At 38.6% G+C, this 24227-nt stretch overlaps 1 protein-coding gene across 2 annotated transcripts in view; it reads left to right on the forward strand.

Annotated features, from left to right (window-relative positions):
- The window catches only part of LYRM4 (LYR motif containing 4), a 94146-nt gene that overhangs the window by 49913 nt on the left and 20006 nt on the right, over positions 1-24227 (forward strand). The window contains exon 3 of one of the 2 annotated variants that reach the window (XR_004780754.1): positions 293-412. The exons of the other annotated variant lie outside the window; for it this stretch is intronic. The gene's annotated coding sequence lies outside the window, so the exon portion shown is untranslated. The remainder of the gene's footprint in view (positions 1-292; positions 413-24227) is intronic. 2 annotated transcript variants of the gene reach the window in all.

Below are 24227 nucleotides of genomic sequence, written 5' to 3' on the forward strand. Positions count from 1 at the left end.
AAGCAACAGAAAAAATCACGTTTAGGATAAGAATTTCAGAAAAAATAGTGGATCTCCTCTGAAAGAATATAGAAGTGGTATGTGGAGAGACAAACATCCCTTTTTCTGTTTCATTAAAAGGAAAACTTAAATAGAAGATTGGTTTAACAGAAGAAAATAGCATAGCTGAACTGTGAACAATTTCACAGAAGCTCTGTCTCAGTTCATCCTGTGTGATGCATGTTCCACAAACTTGTCAGTCTAGTTTTTTTCTTTAGAGAAGCAAAAACCCTTTGTAATTTTTTTTCCTTAGGCTACATGACATCCTTCGTTGTCAAAAGGCTGACTCTTTGCTGTACTATGACATCCCTATGTTTAACATACTAGTGAGAGACAGTCATGAATTCTTGTAGACCAAGTTATGGAAAGTCAGGTAAGTGGCATTTTTCTTTATTATATTGCCCAGCTTTTCAGTTACACACAGTCAGTACACAGATATGTTGTAAAATTTATGTGGTAAAAATGTGCAATATAATAATATTAAAAAGCCACTTACCCTACTTACTGTTTGTGCAGCCAATTCCATGGCACAACATTTGTTGTACGGTGGGCATCGAGTCCCCTTGCAGAATGCATAGTGAGGCATGCATGTACCTGGCTAAGAATTAGGTCTATCTTATAAAATGTATCTTACACACAAAAGGACAAACACAAAGGGCAACTGTTAATCAGTGTGAACAAAGTGAGATCCAGTGATGGTTCTCTTTTGTATTGCTGGTTTTTCTTTTTCCAGCATTGCTGTTTTTTCTTAAGGCTGAAGGCCAGGAAGACACAGAACTGCAAAGATTTCAAGCTTGTCCTGAGTTGTTATTGCCAATACTATTTTTACTACTACATTAACAAGCATCAGCAGTGACTTCATTTAGTTTACAGAACTAAAACCTACTCTTAATGGTAGTGTGCTAGTACTTTGATTTTGGTTTTGTTCTTTTACCGATGGACTCTGTCCTCTTGCACAGGAGGAGGTTACGAAGAGACTTTAAAACAGCTATAGCAATGAACTAAGGATAACATTCTTGTATAGATGCACAAAAAGCTAGGTAACTTGAGTAACCTTGAGAACAGGAGTAACCTGGCATATTTTTCAAGTTACATAAACAGGTTCTAAATGTCAATATTGTTTAAAAAGCAAAATCTTTGTATGTAAAGTATGCCGGGGGAAAAGCAGAGTGCTTAATTTGATCGTGGTATATACTTGTTAAGCCTGTAATTTCCATTGTTCATTCCTAACTACAACTACTCTCTGTATCTGATAATAATCTGTATCATGCTACAGATTATTTTTGGTGTAGAAAGTAACATTTAAGTAGTAGTTAGCAGAGATTTCTATCCAGTTTAAAGTTCAGGTTTTAAGCATATGTGTTTTAGTCTAATTTCTTAAGATCGAAATACTTAATTTTTTACTTTTTTTTTAATCAGAAGGATCTTTTTCTTTGTGTCTTTCTTTACTGTATTCCCTATTGGATCTAGGAATTATCTTGCACATAGTTCCTGGGAGAAAATACTGCTTTGGGATAGATAAATGCTGGAAAATTTCAATCAACATGTAAATGGTGAATGAGAATAGTGAATTCTTCTGAAAAGTTCTGCAGGATGAGAACAGGACTCTGAGTAAAACAACTCGTCAATTTAGCTATAGTACAATCCAGTACTTAACGATACAAAGTCAAAAGTAAAGTGGGGATGAAACAGTAGTGGATCCATCAGATTACACCTAAAGCCAAAGTTATAATTCATAACTTGTTTACACAAAATTGTGCTTGTTTTTTTCCAATGGAAGTAGAAGTTGAGACATACTTTTGAACTTCAGTTTGTGGAAAGCTGTTCATGTTTCATCCCACTCAGGGACAGCTTTGACAAGGCAAGAAAATGGTTTTAATATCATTTTCAATGCCACCCTTGCCTGTCATAATGAGAAAGATGCCTGTTTGGTGACTGCTTTTTCCCAGCCTGCCTCCAGCTAGACCTTTCTTTGGGAAGATCAATCACGAAATTGTATATATCTCCCTAGGGAAATTCACTGTGTGTGAGTACAAAACACGAACACCAGTGGAAATTCCCTGTTTCAAATTTTTCAGTGACTGAAAGATTTCTTAGTGATCCTAGTAAGCTTTGACAACCATGTAGAAAGAGTACTCTTTATAACTTAAATAAACAGAAAAGCATTGTTAATAATTATTAGGTATAAAAACAAATTTCTTCTTTCATATCTAGGATATCTTTCATATCTAGGATTGGACCTCCAGACTAAGTTTATAGTAAGTATGTTGTTCTGAGAATGTAGGTAATTTATGATACAGCCAGAGGTGTAATTGTATTGTGAATAAAGAGAGGATTTCAGCTTCCAGGAATCTGAGGTATTTTTCATGAATATTAAGTAAACTTTAATGACTGAAGGAAAGAGCAAACTGGAGGACAGTCATTTATATCCTGTCTAAACTGGCCTACAGCCACATTAATGTTTGTAACAGATTTAGAGTATAGTTAAAGTATCAGTAAGGTTTTCCTCTTCTTTTTCTATACACTTTTCCATACCATTCTTAGACAAATACATGTAACTGAAAGGGTGAAGAATAGCTGCTTACTTACTAAAGTTTACAGGAGATGTTAAAGAGAAGTGGAATGTAATTGTAATCAGGGCTGTTTGAGTAGTGATAGATTGCAATTGAATGGTTTGAGGCTATTAATTGCAATGAGATTATACTAGTTCAGCTACCTCTGATGTGAGGTACTTGAAATATTAGTTATTTTAAAGACAAATTGGATTATAAATTATTAGTAAATCTGTACCAAGGTGATTAAAACCACTTGTAAACTGTCAAACATGGGTGCTATTTCACATTGTTAGTCAGTTGTACGTTGGAAGTCAGGAATTAAATTTAGGGGTTATATGGAGATATGTGAATTAAATGTGTTACTTCTGAGACTGAGTGTTTCCTGGGCTTTCTACCCTCTCAATGACATTTGTTTGTTTAGCTTTACAGTTTTTCTAGTCCACCACTAGCCTTTTTATCTGACTCTGTAGAAGATGCTCTAGAGAGGAAGCTGCTTCTCCGAGGCAGATTTAAAACTCTCTTGACCACTTGGGGGAGGTAAAAAACAGCAGATCTGTGCAGCCCTCAAACAGGTCACAAATACAGTAATGGCATCCCAGAATTTCCACTCTGAGGGTCTACCATTGCTTGAAAGTGCTGTTGTGACTATAACAGTATTTTTTCTTGGTATGAAGGATGAAGTATATTACCCTGCAAGGGGCTTTTTGGGCATACCATTATGTGTCGTTCTTATCAGTCAGATGTTTTTTGGAGCAGTTACAGAATTGCTTAATGGTTTAGTATTGCATTTTAAGGAACAAGGAGTGGAAACAATGGAAGCTGAGGAAAAGTGAAGTACTTTGAAAGTCATATTAACTTATTTGTGTAGCTAAAGAATTTTGCCATGTGTTCATACTCTCACATGCACACAAAAACAATTCCAATCCAGTGCACAAAATAACTAAACAAAGCTCAAAGGTCTAAAAATATGTACATCCAGAGCAGTGTAAGAAAGAAAAACAAGCAGACATCTTTTTGGATTTATTTTCTCTTGTCAGTGTTTCACTCCCAGCTTGAAGCTTTCTCACTGATATGTTCTCTGATGTATGGGTATTTGCAAGCGTTAGTAGAATTATAGGCATTTTAGACAACTATTTTTTACTCCTCGTTTTTTACGTAAAACATTTGTTACAGTCACTACAAAACCTGGCATTCTAGATATTCTGTTGTATGTGCTATTAAAAGCACAGTCATCCGTGGGAAATAGGGCACGGCAATGTCCTGTTGGTAACTATGATAATAAACAGATGTGGTTGATATAAAGCAAAATTTTTATGTCTCTGCAGTTCCTATTAAGTGCCGTGGTCTTGAGCTGGAGTTTGGGGGGTAGGAGGGCTCCTGTATTCATTCATTTTCTATTCCTTTTCAGCTTTTTTTCTTGGAGTCGAGTAATTCTGCAGTCCATGCTTCTACTACATATCTGACATTATGTCTCTGCTCCAAATACTACTCCCTTGCAGAGGTACCTCCTGCAGACTCATTCTTGGACGTGTTCGAGTCGGTTACCAAGATGGTAGGGTTGGTGTTTCTTAAGTGACCTTGTATTCTCCTGTGCTATCCGGAGTCTTGGTGTGGTGAGACTGATCCCAAGAACTTGTTTTCTTTTCTGGACTTTGAGAATTCACGGCCCTGCAAGTTGCCTTCTGAGGCTTGTAAGCCTTGAGGCAAGTTGAGATCTTAGCCAAGCCAAGGCCGTTCTAAGAAGGAAACTCAAGGCCTTGGCAGTATTCCAGGTCACTTCTGCTTTTATGGGTAGGACCACAAACACTGCTGGGTCTGGTTCCTTTCTTTCATCTGTTAGCAATGTTCTCCCTCTCTGTTCTTGCCAGCTGGTGCTGAGTGTCCCCGTAGGAGATAGAGCACTTTAAGCTTCTGTCAGCCAGTCCTCTTGGATTTACCATTAGTGCAACCCGTTGCACCATCAGTGCACAAAATCTTGGTCTACCCTATTATAGCTGCAGTGTCTTGCTCCAATTTTTCACTTCATAGGTCACTTCTCTGTCAGCAGTTCAAAACATGATCATCTTCCAGAAGTCCCTCCCTGGTGTTGCAGCTTGTGGCCTAATGACTTCTTCCCCTGCTCCCTAAGGTACCAGCATGAGTCTTTCTTCTACTTCTTGTAACAGACAAGGTCACCTGGCTGCTTTCTTGGAATGGCTGAAGCATCCACAGGACCTGTTGGTTCCCTGTTCAGAGACCACAGGAATCAAACCTCCTCAGCATCAGGGGGCTGTCTGTGGACAGTGCCACACTTAGCAAACTTGTTCTACAGATGCTGTTCAAGATCCCTCTTCTATATAAGCTACTTCCTCAGGCTACTGTGCAAATACACATAGGACTAGTTCTTGAAAATAAAAACATTGTTTTAACAGTGTTTGATAAGTTTGTAGCCCACCCTCATTCCTCTGTTCCTCTGAGAACCTGTAGGAGGCATTTCAGTCATGTTGTGGAACCAGTCTTCTCTTCAAAGCACAAAAAAAAATCTGGTTATTTCAGGTAGTCATCTCAACTAAGAAAATAAATGTTAGTGCTACGAAATGTTGTTACTGATGCATGTTTTTAAAAACAAGGAAATTATTTATAGGTAGATGGAACTTGAAATCATTTTGCATCTCTTAAAGTTTATCCAAAAAGCCAAGTGTCACGCATTTTGCATAATGAGTGAATAATTCTCTCAGATGTTTTGAGAGGTGACTTGTTTCACAATCTTACTGGAATTATTAGTGGAATTAGTAACTGTGCACATATGATTTGTTCTGAGAATGGGTTTTGGTTTGTTTTTAGACTTTAGCCATATAAATGTATTTCCCAAGGGCTTTTGCATTCTAAAAAATAATTCTTTATCTTCACCATCAGAAGGTGAAAGAGTAAAAACTTTATATACTTGTTACAGACTTAACATCCTCAGGCATGTTGTGACTCTAATTCTTTGCTTGGTTTTGCTTTCTTCTTTGCTTATTTATATCTTCAGTTTTCCGCTCAAATATTTTTTAGCTTTTAATCTTGTTTGATAGTTAAACGTAAAGTAACATGCTGATAATGGCAATAGGAAGTAGAACTGGTGAGGTAACCCTTTATTCATCAGTGTTGCACTGTCCTTAGTTTCCAGCAAGCGTTTATGATCTGTGCTGTCTTATGCACTGTAGGGGGGATAATCTGTTCAGCAGAAATAATGGTCAGTGCTGCATTTCTGCAGTTACATTTAATTTCCTGAATCTGTTGTAGCTCTAGGTACCTGCAGTAGAGCAGAAGATGGCTGCTTTTGATGGGAAGGAAGAACAGAGTAACTTCCTGTACATACAATACTAGTTACACTCTCATGCCTGCCTTCACACAGTGCTTGCTAAGGGGACTTCAAACGTTTTATGTCACTTTTGTTGCTCAGTCACATAAACCTGTGATTGAGTCCTTACTCCACAATCTTTTAAGCTGATCACCTAGTGAGGAAACATCAATCATCATTTATACCTTTGCAATCTGGTATTTGGGTGGAAGAGTGATGTTCCTTGAAGTTACAGCATTTTGCCAGTGCTCAGCACCAAAAAGGGCTTCAGAATTTCATCGCTTTGCTTTTTAATCTCAGTCACACCTTCCTTAATGCTGCACAGAAACTCCTCTCAATCATTATGTTCAGTTGCCTTGTAGGATAGGTGACTTCTCAGTTAGGGAAGGACATGTTGGAGTGTTATGGTTGATTCAAGTGAGTAATCACACTGCATATGTGCGCTTTTTCTCTCAGGGGAACACCCTTTGGTTTATTAATATCTTGCTTTTTAAAAATTAAAAGAAAAAATCCCAAACCCAGAATAAAAAGTATAACAGGAGTTTGCTGCTACCCTGCTGTATCTTGCATGGTCACCAGGCATTGTCTGAAGTGGGTGTAAGAGGGCGTAGCAGGCTGCCTCGCTGCGGGTGAAGAATTCTGAACCAGCAAAATTTCTGCAGGCACCTTGCGCTTGGTCAGGACTCAGTAATGTCAGGTGTGGCTGTAAATACAGCGAGGCAGGGCAGGGGGAAGCTGGCTGAGGCTCTTCATCTGGAGTAAAGCTTCTTTCCCCACAGCTCACCATTTGTTGCACAGGAAGCCATTGAAAGCTGAAGTGGAAAAAAGTCATTTTCCAAAATAAATACATAGAAGAGTCTGTCATTCTTACCACATGAGGAAAGTAACCACAACCACGTCTTTGTTTTCTAAAAACTGGGTTTGAAGGGTGCCTCCTTTGCATTAGGCAATTCCCTGAAAGATGACTTTGATTCTATTTTTGCACTTCTGCCAAGAAGAACAGTAATGTTCCTTGTGTGCACAGAAAGAATAGCTGTTTGTTCCCGTACACAAGAAAGTTAGCTAGATCTGCACACCTCTTCAGAAAGCTGTTTGATTATATATATACATATATAAAGTAATAAGGAAAGAGTCAGAAAATAACACAGGTTATAGTTCTTTCAGTGATTCCTAACAAATGTTTGCTGATCTTGTGATGATGGTTGTGTAAGAGAGATTTATTGTATTTGTTATCTGTAGAATAACTTTCGCAAAGGCCGCATCCAAGCATGTAGCTATTCCTAAATGAGGCCCAGGGGCTATTACATCACCTTTTGGGTGGAAGGTGTTTTGAACACCATCGAGCTATGTATTCCTTCACCAGCCTCTTGTTCATTGCTGTTCACTGGCAACACCAGCTATTAGCTAGTTTTTAATAAGTGTGTATACAATTTACAGTTACTAAACCACAGGCATGTTGCAGTTTCTGCCCTCACCGTGTATACGCCCAGGCACCCTAATAGAAATCGGATCTCTTTCTCCACACAAACACTCATATCTTTTGCAGTTGGCTGTTGTGCGTGTGCATTATTACTTTTCTTTTTTTTTGTGGTACTGCAAGAGCATTTGTGTTTCCCTTTGCAGATTGCTAGGCCTGCATCTACTGCTTTAAGTCTCAGTTTTGCATAGAGAACTTCCTACATCCTCTGTGTAGTAACTTGCTAAATGGTGACCTTTTACTTTAAAGGGTGTGCCTGGAATCAAACAGCATTTTTCAATACACACTTACAGTCTACCCCATTCTCTTCACTATTACAAACAAAAGCCTGGTAGCTCAATTAATCCGTATGTGCTGATTTGAAGTCAGCTTTACCTTCTGCTGTAGGTTGTATTAACACTTAATGATATTGAAAAAATACCTGTTAATGAATGAGGCAAAAGGGAGAGCTATAGTGGAGCTCTTACCAACTGGTGCAAAATGTTTTGTGCAGGCTGAAATAAAATATGTTTCAAACTTGAATGGGAGCCAGTTTGGAGATCTGGCATGGTGTGGTAAGAAGCCATAAGCAGCATAACCACATCCAGGTGGCTTTTGAAGATCTCCAAGGAGGAGGCCACAACCTCTCAGGGGAACCTGTGCCAGTGCTCCGTCACGCGCAGAGCACAGAAGTGCTGCCTGGCGTTTAGACAGAGCCTCCTGTGTGCCAGTCTGTGCCCATGGCCTCTTGTCCCAGCACTGGGTACTAAATGTGATGACTAATGGTCATCATGTTGGCATAGCCACTGCTGGAGCATTGAATTGTAGCTTTTAAGAAACAGAGTGTTATGTCAGGAGATTACAGCTGCACAATCCAACCAAAACACCTTGAACAAACGAAATCTCTAGTCTAACATCACCTTGTCATTGCTCTGTAAGTACTTCATGGTTTCAGTCTGGAAACACCCCTCTAAGGACCAGGGAAGTAGCCTAAGAGAGGGGCTCAGTCTAATAGTTACTGGACAGTGTGTATGTGAAACCCTGCTTGATGCTGTTATTTTTGTAGGCGACTTCTGCTTTTTTTAATTAAGCAAAAATTAGGCAGGATGCTTTCTTTTCCAAATACGTAGGTAAGCAGCAGGAATAACTAATATACCTGTTGCACTAGATTTATTTTGCTTTAATCTGCTGAAAGTACGTTGCTGAAGCCTGCCATTTGTGGCTAGGTCTCTTTTGGGTATTTCATTCTTGAAAATTTACTCTGAGGTCCGTGGCATCTCAGTGTTTAAACTTTTGGGGGAAGTCATGATATTTGAAAGCTGCTGTTACAGCTAAGGGCAGGCAGCACAATCAGCATCTTCATACTGGGTTGAAAGATGATGAACTGGGCATACAGAAGAAAGAAATTTGATGAATCTTCAAAATCTTGCCTATGCAAATATTTGGATGTTATTATGCTTCTACAAACTTCTCCTGCAAACCACGTTGGAGAAGCTAGGGAGGGGAAGTAGGCAATTCATATAGTTACCAGGCAGCCTGAACTGCAGAAAGCTGTATTCATATTTTATTTTGTAGGCAGACCTTCCCTAAATATTAGGAGGCAAAAGAGCACTCATACACAGGCAGAGCATGGCAGAAAATTCTGGGGAGAATGCACAAAAATTTGGGGAAATACTGTGATGTATTTAATTCTTGTTGCAAGTAAATGATCTTTCAGACCAATGATTAATGTGTAATCCAGAGGTACAGTGTAGAACTGTTTCTTTCAGTATGTAGAAGTGATTGATTGAAGTTGAATTAATTATATGCACGTGACAGAAGTTCTAAAAATACAAAATGTGCTGTAGGCCCTGTCTAATTCAGCAGATAAATGTCAAGTCATCTTATGTGCCTTTGGTTATGCATTGTAACATTGTTTTAGATGTTGGCATTGCATATATTCTTCCAGGAAAAAAAAAGTCTCTTTCTAGACTTACGGATTTTATTCTGCTACAATCAGAAATCTCTCCTGAATATGTCTTTCCATAACAAATCGAATAGCAGTCTCTCTGTTCTCTTGAGGCTTTTAATTGTGATTTTATTTAAAGTCTTTACTGAGCTAGTATTTGAGGCAATACAGAATTTTGAAATACAGCCGGTCAGCAGTTCTCCTGATTCTAGTTTCTGCATGCAGAATGTTAAGGAAGTATGAATAAAACTTAATAAAATGCATCAAGGCATTATGCAACTGCATATTGTTGCCTCAACAATATTACAAGTATTTTGAAAAAAGAAAAAAAAAGTATATCATCTTATTAAACAATGTAGAATAAACTCTGTCTTAGAATTCATAAACAAAATCTGATTACAAATACCAGTGTATGGAATTAAAGGAAGGAAGTAGTAGGATGCAGTTTTTCAGTGCGCTCTTTTTAGTGCTTTTGCCATAGACAAAACACAAAGCAAGCATTAAAAGATTCAAGGTAGATTCTTCTTTGGCTCTCCTTTGTTCTCCAGCACCTCTCACAGGCTCTTGTGTTCTGCTGAGATGAGCTCTTGTGTGCCCGCTTCGTGGAAGAAGTTGTTTTTGGAAAGAGACATTAAAAGGAAGTAGTTCAGATCTGCTGCTTTCGGAGAGGAGAAAGCCCTGCTAATAGGAGAAATGATGAAAGGAAGAGAAGCCTTAAGGGCGCAGGGGTTAAGAGTGAATTAATGGACAGAATAAAGCAGGGTGGGAAAGGAAAAATAAGCATTATGTTTTTGTTGTTACTGCATTTCCGCAGCTGCTTAAGATTTTCAGCTCCCTGGTATTTATGTGGTTTTGACCACCATGATGTGTAAGCAAAAAACAAAGAGATGCAAGTCTTTCCCAATTAGTGTCTGCCTAAGAAGAAGCCTCCTTTTTAATTGTGTGTTTATTTCTTCTAGCTTGCTGTCCTGACTCTGTCAGCTTTTACCACCTCCTCTGTAAACGATATGCCCTGGTGTCAACCTGTGGTAGTGAGCAATGCGCCTATTCTGCACATCCTGAAGTTGTGTAAGACCCATTAAATTAGAGGAGAAGAAACACCAGAAGTGTTTAAGAAACACTTCTGTGGTTCTGCTTGAAGATGTATGTTAATCTGGTACATATATGAGAAGGGGAAGACAGATGCTGCCAGGGTTTTCCTGTGCTTTCCCCTGGTGTAATTAGGATCTTGTGTTGATTTCACAGTTCAGCATTTTGGTGTTGTCCAGTGACATTGGCTCAGTTGGAAACCAAGGGAAATTGGAATCCTTTTTTTTTCCGCTTTAAAATTAAATTGTTTGGCCAGAGTGTCCAATTAGCACTGGTCCAGTTACAAGATATCCTGGTGAAAGAGAGCAGGAAGCAATACATCTTGTTTCCGAAGTACAAACTTCATTTTATTTTTAATCAGTGCCATTAAGGAAGACTTCCTTGGAGCAGGCTTCACAGAGGGTTTTTTCATTATCAGCTCAAGGTGAAGCCAAACGGAACCTTTCTTATTTCATACTAGAATTGATTTTAAAAAATAAATAAATAATAAGGGTATGCACAGGTGGTTGGTGCATGTATTTAAAAGTGGAGTTGTCATTGGTAACACAGCTGATTACCTTTGTTGCAAAAGTCATTGTTCATTACTTACCTGAAGTGAAAGGTTAATGGCCTGTAGCAATCTGAAGAAACCCCTTCAAAAATGCACAGCAAGGATCTAATGTTGTTATCCAATAGTGCTTTCCTCAGTCAAGACAGGCATAGAACATTGCTCTTCCAATAAATGTATTTGATATAAACTAGTATTTAGTATATTGGAAAATAAAAAATATTCCTGCAACTGCCAAACGAACAGCTGTCACCAAGGTCACAAATTTTGTTTTCTTTATCTGTATTTGCAAAACATGCTGGCTATAGTTTGCATAGAACTGCTGCCTTTTTTTTCCCTTAGGAAGCACTTTTCTGTGTTAGAAGTAACTTACTCTTTACTGTAGCTGTTGCTTTAATTGCTTTTCGATAGCCTAAAACTGTTGCTTTTGGTGAATATTTTCTTCTTGCAGTTTGTATCCAATTAAAAATGAGATCTTGTGTAGCACCTTTGATACTGAGGTATTCCAAAGAATTTTGCTGGCACTTAAGCAGAAACTGGAACACTTCAGAGACATCAATTAGACACCTTGCTGAGATGTGCCTGTGATGGAGGATTAAGCCTAGTCTCTGAATGGCTCAGGGAAGAAAATGCAGAATATGTATTTTAAACCAAAGAAGAATTTCTTGGAGATAGGCTGCAGCTGTCAGTCTGTAGCTGGAGAAAAGCCTGCCGGGTCCCTTGTGCAGGTACAAGTATTTTGTGTAGCACATGGGAAGTGGGATCAGGCTGGCTAGGGAAGCGACCTCTGTGGGCAGGAACCAGAGGGGTGGTGGTGGTTAGCCTGGCCACTCTCCCAGTCAGCTCACCAAACAGCTGTACAGATGTTGGTGTCAGAAAGAGCAGAGTAGGGAGGAGAAAATGCATAAAGTGACACAAGTGCTACTTTTGAGTGATGGTGATAGCCTGGCTGTCAGGATAAAACGTGTGTCAAATGGCAGCCAGTGATTTTTAACAGGCTGGGAATAGCATCCCTTAACTTCTGGAAGATGCAACCGTAAAGGTGTGAAAAGGTCTTTCAGCAGCAGTGCTAGTATAAACAGCTCTACTTCAAAAAAACAGGAGGTTGGTTTCCCAGTGCAGATTTCTAAGCAGCCCGCAGACCAGTGCATCAATTGGGTACAGGCACATCATGGCAGACTCACACAACAGAGGGAGAGCACACGTTTAGATTGCACTACTACAGAAACTGCACAAGTAGGGACAACTTTCCCTCGCTTCTGAGGATTCAAAGACAACAACGGGCAAGTGGTCCCCAATGTTTGTGAGTAATAATTCTGCCAGGACAAACTTGAGTTAAGTGATGCCACAGATTAAATCACTGGATCCCTTTCTTGCACCACTCAGGTTTTCCTCTCATGCTGACCATTCTCAGCAAGCTCACAGCATAAGAAGAGAGAACATTGCACGTCAGATATGTATCACCAGCTTCAGTTTATTTGTAGGTGATGCCAAAATGTCCTTTTTGTCAATGATATTAGCACAGGTATAGGAATACTTTGTGAAATTTCTGTTTAATCTGCCCCTGCAAGCCGGTAGCTGAATGTTACCTTTGATCATAGTCTACTGAACCTAAGATTATTGCTTTTGTCTGATTTCTCTGCATTGAATAAGGACTCCTAGAAGGCTAAAATATTAAGATATTTGTCTTGATTTAATTGAGTAATTACAGATAAAGTTGCAATTTTTGACCATGTCACTTAATAGAGATGTATATTTCCTTGCTATAATGGACAATTTTTGAACCCAGTTTTCTTCTTCCTTTTTTATACTTGACTTCCTATGTAGTTTTCTTTCCCTGCCATCCTCATTTCACTCACTGTAAGTTGTTCCTTTCTTCTTTTTTGGTAATTTTAATTTAGATCACATAAACACTGCATGTTTGGGATAAAACATGAAAAATCTTGCTTTGTAGGTGACAAGAAAATATTTTGCAGTTGTAAAGGCCAGAAATTTTTTAAAAACTACTTTGCTTTTAAAATAGCAGGGGGTAGTGAAACCTAGTCTGCAGTGAGGACTGAAGAGCTTGCTTGAAGTTCGCCATTCTTTTGAGGTACAGCATGGAAAAGATACGTATTCTCCACACATATCTTCAAGTCTTCTAAGTAATCTTTTTTTACTGCAATGAAAAACTTGTAAATGGTAAATACATTACAGCTACCTGTGAGTTAACCTTCTTTTGACTTATCAGTTCACAGGAGCCTTTCTCTAGTTATATATGCAAATAAATTTGGGTGCACTACCTCATCCAGTACTACTTACCTGGATAAAGATGTTTGCTTTCCAACTTTTCCCTTATTTAGTTTGCTTGGTATTTATTTTGCTCAACTGCTAAGGAATGCAGTGAAGGGAGGGAGAATTATTGGCATATCACTAAGTAGAACAAGAGTTGACAGCAGGTTGCAGATGAACAGAGAATAATAACTTTCAATCACATGGACCTGTTCCAAAGAGAAACCCCTACAAGGCTTTATGAATCTTTCTGATTCACTACTGTTTGATCTGTTATTCTTCACTCTGAATTTGCAGGTTGTCTATCATGCCCCTTCTCCTTATGCTAGTAATTAATCTATATTGTAAATAGTTTAAATATTGTAAATAAAATGTGTCACTTTCCTGTCTGTTTTAGATGGTTTTGTGGCCTTCTTATGTCTGCTTCAGGCCATAGTTTGGTTAACATGTTTTAAGTGTCAAAATAAGCAACTCTTCGCCCTTTTTGTAATAGTGTCTCAGTTTGTGAAGTCAAAATAGTGACCTAGATCAACAACGCTGATCCAGCTGAGAAGTGGCTTGTGTTTTGTTGTTGTGGAGAATTATATTAGTCTTTGTTAGAAAGTTATCTTCTTCACCTTGTAGCCATGAAAATATTGATCGTAACAATAAGGAACAGTGGATGGACCCACTGAAGTTGGTACAAGCCACATAGCCACCATATAGGTGTGGTCTCCATCCCTGTATCCTAAACATCACTATCTCCAAAGATGGATCTGTCCGGGAAGCTGAGAAAATTAAGACAATGTCCACATTAACTCCCTAGAGAAGATGTATAGGAACAGATTAATAAAACAAAATACTTTATCTCAAGAACCTGGCGTCAGCATTATGTATGCTTTGGGGACTTTGGTTTTTGTTGTTGTTTGTTCATTTCTGTGTGTTTTGTTGTTGTTGTTATTGTTAGTTTCTTTTTACTGTGGACTAGCTCCTGTCTGGTCCCAACAGCTTAATGCTTACTTACTGCTGGAGGACATTTGATGTGGTTCTGGAGAAGATCTCTCAGATGGTTTAGTTTGAGCTGAATCCAGTCCATGCATGCTAAGACACTGGCTCACAATGTGGAGCAAAGCCCAAAAAATGAAGAAATGCACTCAAAATGGCTTGTCCACAGTCACAAAAGCCTGTGGTAGAACAAGAAGATAGGTGAAGATCTTCTGAATCCTTTCATCATGTTAGGACTTGGAGGCAAGTTTCATTCTGCATTCCCTTTACTATTGAGAGAAACTTTAAAGTAGATTAGGAGGATGGCTTAATAATTAGAAGGTTCTAGCTATATATGGAACAAAATTGTGCTTCTGTCGATGCGAGAGTTCAGCAGTTAGTATCTGTGACACCAGTGATATGTTTAATTGGTGTATTGATACTAAGAAGTGTGTGATGGTATAAAGCACAGAGAATTTCATTACAGTTTTGGCAAACCTGAACTGAAAGAAAAAGCAGCACAGATGGCTGTAAATAGTAGTAAAATATTCCATTTCATGTCTGCAGAAATCATTAGACAGTGGTTAAAGAGGTGTTTTTAATGCATCCGACTCACTTGGGGAGTTATGTTTCTGTAATGTGCTCTAAAACAATGATTTCTATTTTTAAGTGGAACCATTGCCAAGTGCAGACGTGTTTCTCTGCAGTTATGAAATGGATTTATCAACAGTAAAGAAAATGCGGATTCTTTCAGTGGCTTCTTTTTTACTTTTGCCATCTCAGCACAGTAAGCAAGCAGCAGCATGGCTGTTGTTTTCTGTCCACTGCTACGAAAATTCAATCTTACCAGTCTTAAGGAATTATCACAAAAGTAGCACGTTGATTTAATGCTAACAATAAATCAAGATGAGAATGGTTATATAGTAAAACAGATCAACTTACCAAGCCAAGCTGTAATACACAACCAGCTAACAACAACATTCTGTAGTGGGTGAGCAGTTGAAACTTTCTGCAGAACTTAGGAGGACTCCATGTTGTACAGCACTTCCCTCCAGACCATTTTTAGAGCACAGAACGCATGATTTGCTGTTGTTTCATTATGGATGCTGAATGCTTCTTACATTACTGTAAGAAACAAGCAGCAAAATCTCTCAGCCTTTTTGGCTGCAGAGCTAGAAAGCATGGCTTTATTGCATTGTGTGACAGAGTTGCACAGCAGTGATCAGCACTGTAATCACACCTTCTATGGAGTTCTAACAAAACCCTTTACAAGCATCACTGGAACAATACAGGGTCATTTATTGATTTTTAGTCTCCATGAAGAACTGCAGTCTTATTGATTCATCTACCATTTACAAAGCTCTGTCTTGCTCTTAAAACCCCTTTTTATTAGTACAGTTTGGTAGTTTCTGTTTGTTTTATAAGTGTATTTCCTGGTTCTTCAATGGCAGGGAGGTAAGCAGATGAGAATAGGTAAGTTTGTGCATCTGAAAATGTCCAGTTAAATTCAGTCACTGCAATTAAGTTTATTTTCTGGCTGTGTGGCTACTTCTGAACTTGCTGAAGCAGATGGTTTGTCATGAGCTGAAGCAGCCTCTATTTCTAGAAAATCTAAGATAGGCAAAACGGTTGGCATTCTCTCTTTTTTTTATTCCTTTGTATATGTGAAACTTAATCCAAACATCATGCAACCAAATAAAAAGTAACTCTAAACCATAAACAAAGTTTGATCCCGCTTAAAGCAAATGGGAATTTTGCTAATGGATTCAGTGTGAACAGGATTTAACTTCTAGCTTTTCCCCCATTAAGTTTATGGAATATCTTTCCTGAAACATACACTCTTTATAATAACAAACAAGCAGAACCGTGAATTAAAGGTTTAACAGGGCTTAAACACCACCATTAACTGTTCTTATTTGTCCTATAAAATGCTGTCTCCTTACATGCTTTTCCTACTAAGCTGTACTGCTGTTATTTTTGTCCATGATCAGTGCTTCGGATTCTTGGCAGCACACAGCTCCATTTATATATTATATCTGGCAGGTTTCAGAACCAGCAGACGTGTGATGAGACCTTGGTAACTAGACATAAACTGAGCCAAGACTGCCCCTCGTAGCTCCTAGGACAGAAAGGCGGTGGTTGTTTTTTTCATTTTGGACGAATGCATTGTGTGTTTGTTTCATAAAATATATACTAGGAGAAAAACAATAAGAGTTCCTGAAAAAGGTTTGTATGTTAGTGCCTCTCTATAGGCCTTGCGTAAAATACATGCTGGGATTCAGTCAAAGGCTTACTTGCATTTGGACTGAATTTCAGTCTCTTCCTAATGGACGAAACTGTGAGCAATTTTCTTGAGTAATCTTAGGAGTCTGAGAGGAGGTTTTGTGGTAGTAAAAGTAGGCTAAATCTGAAGGAGGATTTTTGAATATTTCCATTGCTCCAGAGGACCCTTGCTTGTTGATTCTTTCTCATGAATTTTAAATAAGGAGTGTGTTGAGAGAGGAGCATCAGAATTTGAAAATGGTTGTACCTGAAAAGCCCTGTCATCTGTTTCAGTTGCTGTCATTTATCTCAGCAAGTGGCAAATTTCTAATATTTTTAGAGGGTTTGGGGAAGTGTCATCGCCAGTTTGCCCTTTATGCCTTACATGCATACTTTGCAGAGTGTCAGTACTGCTGTTTCAGAATGCACTTTCTTGTGATGAGACTCTTTTACAGATACTCACTCATCTTTCAGAAATGTGTACTCATCCTCCAGTATGAAGTAATTCCTATTATTGTTGCCCGTGCAGAGTTTTTTTTTTAATTGTTGCCCTTACAAGAGATTAAAAAAAAAAAAAAACAGATCATCCTGGGGAATTAGATTCCTTTTTGTTAACTAGTACAAGCTTCAAACTAGTATCAACTTTTTTCCCCTTAATTAAAACAACTATGTTGCAGTTGAAAATCAATGGTTTTAAATCTTGAACAGCAGATCTATGGGAGGTGCTTCAGTGTTTTAAGTTGCTTAGTTTTGTGCAGGAGTGAAGTTGAGGTTAAACGGGTATGCACTGGCAATCAGTAACTGGAACACTACTGTTTTGGGAGTGTCGGATTCTAACAGATTCTGTGCACTATTGTCCAGCAACTTTTTTTTTAATTTTAATTTTGTTCTGGATAAGAGATTTATGTGGTAAGTGAAGAGCTTAAGATGATACCTGTAGTTTTTATATGGATTCAGTTGTGGATTTGCCAAGTACCTACATCTCTATTCCCTCTCCTTACTATCTGCACTTCTGTATCCACAAGTGAAAGTTTCATGCAGCTATCCTAGACCTGGAAGTAGATAGTTTGTTTCCTGTCATTTCATCTCATTTCACTAGCAGTGTCCACGTTTCCTGGATAGTCAAAACAAGAAAAAAACACTTTTTAAAGCCAATTCATGCTGTAAACACCATAGACTGAGCAATACACTTTCTGAGGAGCAGGGGTGGAGAGCCTGTCGTTTTGAACTCCACAGCAGCCGCAAGCAGCTCAGACGTGACTCATGTCATGCCACCAGCAACTATATCTAGTCACAACCAAGGCCAGTAAACCCCCAGGACTTCTGAATTTTGCTAGGGGATGCTGCTGAACTCTGTTTGGATCTCTGTTCAGTGCTATATGCAGCGTGTGTCTGTCAGCTCTTTAGTTGTGGAGGTTTGTAGGACCAAGTGTAGGGCCACCCATGTAACATATGCCCAGTTCTCTGAAACTTCTTGGACGCCAGCAAGCTGTGTGTCTTCATCATAGCTGGAGAGATGTGTAAACAAAACTATGAGCAGTCAGTGAGAGTTGATAATGTCATACTTCCAGAGAATCTGAGATTTCTCTGTACTTCTTCCAATAACATTTAGGTGTGTTTCATTTTTCTTGTGACCTTTTTCTCTAGATACTCTTAACTCTTCACAAACCGTTGTTCAGATAACTAAGAGGGAAATATTCCAGTGGATACTTGCAGAATATTTGAAGTGGCATAGAAATGGTAAAGAAAAAAACAACCAACCTTCACCAAAGAAAACTGCTTCTTAACGATGAAGCAAATAATACCATCTAGTTGCCCAGAGACAGTATTACAGTTCCTGCAGTATTTTTCTTCCTTGTCTTTGTGACCTTATGTGTGTCACTTCTTAACCTTCTGTCAGAAGCTTTTTAAGTCCTGGTATTACATCGATACATTTTTCAACTCCCAATGTTCTAGTTCTGTCTTTCTAAGTACCTTCTGCTAGCTCGTGGTTGTGAAAATAGCCTCTTGTGAAGGCCTGTCCTGCCTGTCTTAATTCTAATCCAACCTGGATCACCTAGTCCTCACTTTCTGATACTCATCTGATAAATTCTCCCTTGTTACTCAGTCTTTGCTTTCTCCTGTGAAACCCCAAAATGGACAAGCTATTTCTGTGCTTTATTTACAGAAGTTTACAGAAATTGGCTATCAGGGAAGTGCCTTAGTGAATTTGATTTTTCTTCACACATTTCTTCCTCTCCCTTTTCCCCCCTTTTTCCTTTTTTTTTTTTTCTTTTGTGGTCCAGGACAGTTTCAGCTCAAAGGGCATTAAAAAAAACAATATGAAAACCATTGCTATTTTTCTGCTTGCACAGTGTTTACAACCTGATAGTTGGGTGCCGTTATTAAAGAAGGTAAAAATCAAAGCAGGGAGTTGGGCTCAGTGGAGGGTGGTTGGTTGGTATTCTTTCTGTTTGGGTTGGTTCTGGTTTGGGTTCTGGTTTTGGTCGGTGTTTTTTGTTGTTTTTTTTTTTTTTCTTTTTGTCATTGTTGTGTTGTTTTATTTTTGGTTTTGCTTTTCTGGAAAAGCTTATAAAGATGACCCCAGACTCCAGTAGATCATTTCTAGAGATGCAAGGTGTTTGATCTCTCTGTCTAATCTTTCTTCTTGTGTGGTGTTAAGATGGTGACTGTGATTTTGTCCTTTGTTTCTTTCCTGTTTGCTGTAACTCTTGGTCAAAAATGTCAAGTGTTCAAAAAACTGTCTGTCTGTGTGCATTTCCTCTCTAATCCTTTCAAGAACAAGAAGAAAACTCAGAGCACTTTTGCAGAGGTAGAATTCCACTGAAATGTGGATCGGATCCCAGCAAATAGCAACCCACATAAGGAAGTATTCTGTCTTTGCAAGAGCCAGGCTTTTACCATGAAGGCAGTAACAGCTATTTTGCTATCAACTTCGTATGTAATATGGAGGCTCAGCACTAGAAATACCAGAAATCGGCCTCTAAAGGGCAGGCATGTTTCATGCTGCCTTCCATTGTTACACTAAAAATTTTTGCTTCTGGTTTTATGTATTGTAGAAGTCTTCACATTTAGGTCTCTCTCAAGAATGGGTAAAATTCCCTGTCAACAAACTAACACAACAGCAGTCATTATGAATTCAGTTCATTTCAGAAAGATGTTTCTTGCTTAAATAAATACCATTGAATGTTACGTTCAACCACGTTGCGAAACTGGATAACAATTCTTTGTTCAGTCATATAACATTCAGCTCTGTTCCCTTCGCTTATCAGAATGGAGGCAACCGTGGAGTCAGAGAAGAACAAGATGTGACCTTGAGAGATTTAAAGAATCATATTATGCAAGAACAATTTTTTTTTCTAAATTGACTAGTTATACAAAACAAGTGGGACCTTGAATGTAATTATTTTTAAATAAGCTGTCCCACATACAAACATAATAATAGACCCTCGTCTACACTGATATTTCTATTATTTAGAGGCTGCAGTGGTATACAAATATAATTTTTGGTGGTGGAGGTGGAAAAGTGTAATCATTTAAGCCTGCACAATGTTAGGTATATCAAAGAAGGGTATAGATGGTACAGCAGCCTCTGCGCTAACTTATGTCCCTTTATATTCTCTTAAGAAAACACCACAGAACGCTTCTAAATCCTACTGCTAATTCTGCTGTAGAGCACTGGAACATAGCACGGTGTGCATCCAAACAAGCTCGAAATGAAACCTGCTAATTTTAGTCAGGGGTGGCTCAGAAGGTCAAATCTGAGCAATAAGGTGTAGAAGAGCGCCCACTCACCACCACCGCTTCCTCTCCGATACGAAAATCTGTTTTAGATGAGGTTCTGTTGTGCTATTTAATACACAAAGTGGAGTTCATAGTTTGAATATGTGCAGAATTAGCATTTGTTTTCATGGATTGCAAATGTTTTTAATAAACATTCCAGGCTTGATATTGCTAGAGAGGATTTTTACCATATACTTTACGTTGGTGAGTTGCCTAGCAAGTTCAATGAAATGAAAATATTTGCTCTGGCATGCAAGCAAGTTCTGAAAGGGCTTAGGCAGTATTTCTGCTGCAGAAAATGTCAGTTTAGACCTGACTAAGTTCTGTTCTAACTTGAGAATTTTATTTTATTTTTATTAATTAATTTAAAAAATGAAGGCAAGCTATTTGCTTATTCTTTGCTTATTCTTTACTTATCCTTTCCAGGCCTCTCAGGCCACTGTACGCTTATTTAGAAAATACACCAGGAAAATAGCACAGGGAATTTGGGTTGTGCATTAAAGTAACCTGCTTGCAGTTAGTTAATTAAAATATATAAGAACTTAAAGTAGATTGGTGATAATGTTTTGCGATTTATTTTGTGAGCAGCATGAGAACAACATATGCAGGTATCTGTACTTTCTGCAGCAACCATTTCATGGCCATAGAGAAAAGCCAATAAGGTGAGGGGACCTAATGGAGTCAGAACCCCTGCATTTTCTTTTCTTCTGCTCTAGCTTGAGAAACTTGTGTATTTTTCCTGTCTGTGGTACAAGGACGCCTACATTGTAGCAATTATAAGAAGAAAACCACGATAGGCACTAACAAATGGCTTTATGATCATTTAGTAGAAAATGTTGTTTATAAAGGTTAAGAAGATTATTGTATTCATCGCTGTGAAATTATTTTTAATATGTTTGGCATAAAATACTAGTATTTTACAGGGTGGACTTTATTTTGTTTCATTTAACATAATAAAGTGCTTCTAGATTTCAGGCCACCAACATTTGTCGTGCATTTGATATACAAAACGACAGTTAAAAGTGATACATTAAGTTGTGGTTTGCTGAAGAGAGAGAGACTGAATATCATTCATCACAAGGAGGTTGGGAGCAGGGAGGTGTATTCCCAGTCAGTGTAGATAGGTTAATTGTAGCTTTCCTTTTATGTCCATACCTGTGTCTTTAGTATATGTTTTCATGTTGTCAGTTTTGAATTTTATGACTGAATAGCTGTATATCAACTTTATTACAATTTGGATTGATGCTGGGTAACAACAAACCGTGAAGGGATTTGGTAAACCAGAAGTATGAAACACTCCACGTGTCATTGTCCTCCAGCATGTTTTTCCTGATACCCAAAGTTGCTTGCACCATGCGGTGAGTTGGCACTATAAGAACCATGAAGGCAGCAGGGGTTTCTTCCACTGCCTGTTGACCTGACCACACCTGAACACCAGAGGCTGTAGGGAAAGTAACACGCTTGTGTTCACTTCTATGGCAGTCAGCTGGTATCTGAGACTGTTGAATGGTTGTATTGGTACGTTATCCCTAAGAGAAGCAGATTTTGATTTTTATGGTAAATAGTGACAAAAGTTCTACTTGGCCTCTGAGTTGTTTGTGAACCGTTGGTCTCATGCCTAAGAACTTGAGCATGCAAGGTAGTCTAGTCATTACACACCTACCTGCTCACCTGTGATAATGCTATTTGGAACAATGCGTGCTTTGAGAGGCTAGAGATCATATCAAATGCATTAATTTCCCCACTTGATGTCCACCAGGTATTATCCTCTAATAATTGCAGTTTGGAGAACTTGGTGAGTTAGATCATTTCCCTTTATGTGCACAGCCTCTGCCATTGTTCTTCCACAGCCTCTCGTCTTCTACAGGAACTTGAAATTTTCAGAATTTGGGAAGTCCTAACTCCTAGTGTAGGTGTATGACTCAGGGTCCATGCTTCAAGTCTTGAGACATCTGAAGATGTTACTTTTGTTTTGCATGTTTTAACCTCTTTCATGGGTAGATGAGATCTGCCAGGACAGTGTGCCTGTAACGTCCACATCTAAGCTGTGTCCTTCCTGCAGACTCCAACAGCAATTTTTACTTGGTGTTTGTTTTTGCAGGACCTTTGTGTTTGTTATTGCAGTCATAGTTGAACTACAAGAGGACATTTCTAAGTTGCTCTGTGGTTGCAAGAAAATACTGTTTAGGAATCTCCTTGCTGGCATTCTTAAAAGATCCTCTAAATACATCTGTCCTCTTACAATTCTCAATAACAGGACAATGACAAGGGAATAGTGACCTGACTAAATCACTGTCCTTGATTGGTTGTAAATCATCATACATATTAGAAATTATCAACCTCTATCTTGTTCTCTTGCTCCCTTTTGACCATGAAGTTATTTCAACAGAAAAATTTGTAAGGACAGAAGTTACAATTGGTAATTAATATTTTAGACAAACTAGTAACATTTCACCTTTGTTTGTGTGCTCTTTGGGTCCTCTGGTTCACTCTTCTCAAATTGTATCAGTTTGCCCTGTGTATCCTGACTCAGAGACAGTAACATGCATTTGATCAGCAGAAACTGAAAGTAGCTTGTGAATGCTGACAACATTCTTCTCAATGTCAAGTGGACCTGACTGCTGGAAAGTTAGTATATTGCATTACATTATGCATTGCATACACAGAAAACTTGTGAAATTTAACAGATCCATTTGGCAATATGATTTGAAGTACCTACAACGAAATGTGCAGTCACATAAATAAATATACATTTCAAATTACAAGTTTGCAGTGCTGAAGCTGGTACAGAACACTAAAAAATGAGAACTGGAGACTGTAGTAACAGGTAGGAATAAGCACCAAGTCCATTTCAGTTGTTAAAATTGTATTGATTATGACTGTCCTGGTTTCAGGTAGGACAGAGTTAATTTTCCTCCTAGTAGCTGGCAGGGTGCTATGTTTTGGATTAGAATGAGAAGAGCGCTGATAACATGCTGATGTTTTAATTGTTGTAGAGCAGTGCTTACACCAAGCCAAGGACTTTTCAGCTTCTCGCTCTGTCCTGCTAGCGAGCAGGCTGGGGGTGCAGCAGGAGCTGGGAGGGGACAGACCCAGGACAGCTGACCCAAACTGGCCAAAGGGGTATTCCATACCATCTGACCTCATGCTGAACAATATATAGGGGTGGCTAGCCGGGGTGGAGGGGGGGCCGGCTGCTCGGGGATAGGCTGGGCATCGGTCAACGGGTGGTGAGCAATTGCATTGTGCATCACTTATTTCGTACACATTATTACTATTAATACTATTATTATTATTATTATTATTATTATTATTATTATTATTGTTGTTGTTATTAATTTTCCTGTCTTAATAAACTGTCTTTATCTCAACTCACAGACTTCACTTTCCCATTTCTCTCCCCCATCCCGGAGAGGGAGGGGGGAGGGTGAGCGAACGGCTGTGTGGTGTTTGGCTGCCAGCCGGGCTAAACCACAACAATGACCTATACCACTGCTTTCTTTATATGAATCTGTTTACCTGATTATTTTCAAACAGGTAATACTTTATTTCTGTTTGCATTATTTGCCACCTCATTAAGCCCATGCATCTACCTGTCCGGCTTTACCTGAATGTCTTGGTAAATTCTACTAATTAAGGAACATAAGTAAATGTTTTACTGGTAAGTAGCTGAAGATCAGTACAAGCAACACACTGCATCCATTGAAATACGGCAATTAGGAGCTTTTTAAGCAGCCTTAGGGACTCCATTGCCTCGATGAACTCTGAAGGTACAATTCATATACAGAAGCAAGTTCCAGTAGATCTCATTTTCATCATTAATCTTCTCAGTAAAGTCAGTGAAAGGAAAATGAGAGCATAGCTAAAGACAAAAAAAAATGTGAAGAAAAGAAAAACTTTGAAATAGCTTGTTGAAAGCATGAGCTGTTACATCATTTTGTGCTTGCAACAAGTTGCTAACCACTGTTCCTGTGAAGCCCACAGGGTGACTG

Source organism: Cygnus atratus, chromosome 2, assembly GCF_013377495.2.
Source record: "Cygnus atratus isolate AKBS03 ecotype Queensland, Australia chromosome 2, CAtr_DNAZoo_HiC_assembly, whole genome shotgun sequence".
Classification (NCBI taxonomy): domain Eukaryota; kingdom Metazoa; phylum Chordata; class Aves; order Anseriformes; family Anatidae; genus Cygnus; species Cygnus atratus.